The sequence below is a fragment of the Pteropus vampyrus genome, unplaced genomic scaffold (assembly GCF_000151845.1).
Source record: "Pteropus vampyrus isolate Shadow unplaced genomic scaffold, Pvam_2.0 Scaffold12, whole genome shotgun sequence".
Lineage (NCBI taxonomy): Eukaryota > Metazoa > Chordata > Mammalia > Chiroptera > Pteropodidae > Pteropus > Pteropus vampyrus.
In genome coordinates this window covers 2,100,331-2,102,671 of record NW_011888793.1, presented here as the reverse complement: position 1 = coordinate 2,102,671, position 2,341 = coordinate 2,100,331, and the positions used below count along the sequence as shown (strand labels likewise).

At 44.8% G+C, this 2,341-nt stretch overlaps 1 protein-coding gene across 1 annotated transcript in view; it reads right to left on the bottom strand.

The window, feature by feature from the left end:
* The window catches only part of KCNAB1 (potassium voltage-gated channel subfamily A member regulatory beta subunit 1), a 355,662-nt gene that overhangs the window by 281,760 nt on the left and 71,561 nt on the right, over positions 1-2,341 (bottom strand). The window lies entirely within an intron of this gene.

The window sequence follows — 2,341 nt, the reverse complement described above, 5'->3', positions numbered from 1 at the left end:
TGACTGCGGGCTACAGACCAACCTTCCATGACTTATGCCTTGTTCAATATCAAGGTCAAGGACATAGGTGTTGTTTAACCCCTATCTCTGCCATTTACTATCTGAGTTATATTCTGCAATTTACCTAATCTCTCTATGCCCTCCCCCTCCTCATCTCAAAGGCAGGCTAATAGCTCCCTATTCCTCAATGTAGCTATAAAGAGTAAACGAGGTAACATAGGAAACATGCTTGCTGTAGTGCCTGTCATAGAGTTAGAACTCAGAAAGGAGAACAAGTACGACTATCACTCTTAACAATAATTAGGATTTCCTCTCAAACAGTGAACTGATGATAGGTGATGGATTTAAAGAAAGACTAACATCAGAGACAGAGAGAAGAATAGTCATTTTCAGAGAAGCCTTTACACCCTGAAAGACTGGAGTTTTAAGATCCCGCTAATGGTGGGTGACAGCCTAATGTATTTGGTACAAACATACCAATCCCACTCTCCCCAGGTGACAAGAATAAATTTTTCAGCCTTAATTTCTCACATCTACAGGGACAATATGACTGGATCTGAGCTTTTAAGAAATTAGAGTTTGGCTTCAATGGATCTGCGAGTGCTTATTAAATCATTCCATTCTGCTGCCATTCCCAAATACAGCAGGAGTGGTTCCCTGGGTGTTTTCAGCTTGTGGTTGAGCCCAGAATATGCCAGAATATGCCATGCCCTGAGGTCACCGCGACAGGTAGCTGCAGGCTTTGAGCTGACAAAAATCTCTCCATCTTCCAACAATGGAGGCAATGACAGGAAGTTTGGGAACTTTGATTTTTAATTAGGTTTCCATTTTTTTTTTTTTATCTTGGGTGGGAATCAGTAAGGAGTGCTGCTCATTATGTCTTAATAGATACCCCCAAAACAAAGGCAGATGGCACAGATGACAAGAATTTCCCCCCAAAAGCCTTATCCTGAGAGGAGGAAAGTGGAAGCCCTCCCATCTCCCCCACAGACGGTGCAGAGATGTGAAAAGTTAGCAGCCTTGGCAGGATCTTCCAACTGGTTAGACATGAAACATATGAAAGGGAAAGAGGCTGATATGACTCTTCGGATATTTTATTTGAGTACTGATATAGGCACAGGATTGCAGGAGGAGAGCTCCCTCTCTCTCATCCCATACTTAGCCCTTCACCAAAGCTGACTGGTTTTAGTTGCTAAGTAGCTTTGAAAGCTGATGATAACCCTCATCTCACTGCTTCCTCATTTACCCCACTAAATCCATTCTTCAAACGGCAGTCAGGAGCGTTTTTACTTTGAAACATTATGCTCCATTTCTTAAAAGCCTTCCACAGGTACAGGCACAACTCTACCCTATCTGCAAGACGCCACGGTCTAACCCTGGTCTACCTCTGCCGTTTCCTCAGCCTAGAGGGCTCATCTCCCCTCTGAGGTTACCCTTCAGCTATCAGCCCAGTCATTGCTTCCAGGTCCTCCCTGATTAGGTCAGACAGCTTTTAAAATAAACTCTATGAGTAACAAGTATCATTTTTTGCCCTGGTGATGGGTGCAAATTTACAATCATTTGTCTTATTTTTTCTCCCACTGCATCCCCCAACTAGAGAGTTCGTCTGTTTCTGCTGCACTGTAGCTATCTCTGAAGCTTGGCCTAGCACCTGAACATAGTCAGGGCTTCATAATCAGCTGTTTGATTGTTAAATGATTGAAAGAGAAACAGAATTGTATTTTTCATTTGTTTAAAAAAATCTACCACACGTTTTTCATTTTCAAGCCTTTCAGAAGGATCAACAAAATGAAACCATACCTAAGAAAGAGATTTTTCTCCGCTCACATGTGAGTGGTCCAGGTGAAGAGTAGACCCCTTCTTCCACAGCACTGCAGAGGCCTCTGTTCTTACATCACTCCCTGTCCTATGTCCACTTGTGTGGGATAAATTACCACCAGAATTAGGAGCCAGGAAGATACTTAATTCTCAAGAACTAACATGATTGGGGGTCATGATGTTCCCTTACAAGGTGTCCTTTCGCCCCTGACCCTCTTCCCCCCGACCCCCGAGTATTGCTGGATCCCTGGAACCTAGAGGGCAAAGCTCCCTGTGCAGCGACATTCAGCAGCACCACCGTCTCTGGCCTGATTTCCCTCCCCGTTTTGATCTGAGAGCCCGGCCTCTTCCTCTAGTTCCAGCCCAGCCCATCTTTGGATCATCTTCCTGTGAACATGTCTTGCTGAGCCTACATGAGCCTACCTGAGCTACAGCTCCAGTGCTACTCCATTGGGCATCCTGCCACGTGCTCGGACACCATCTGGGATTGTCACACAGACACAAACATAGCCCTGAGTTTCCT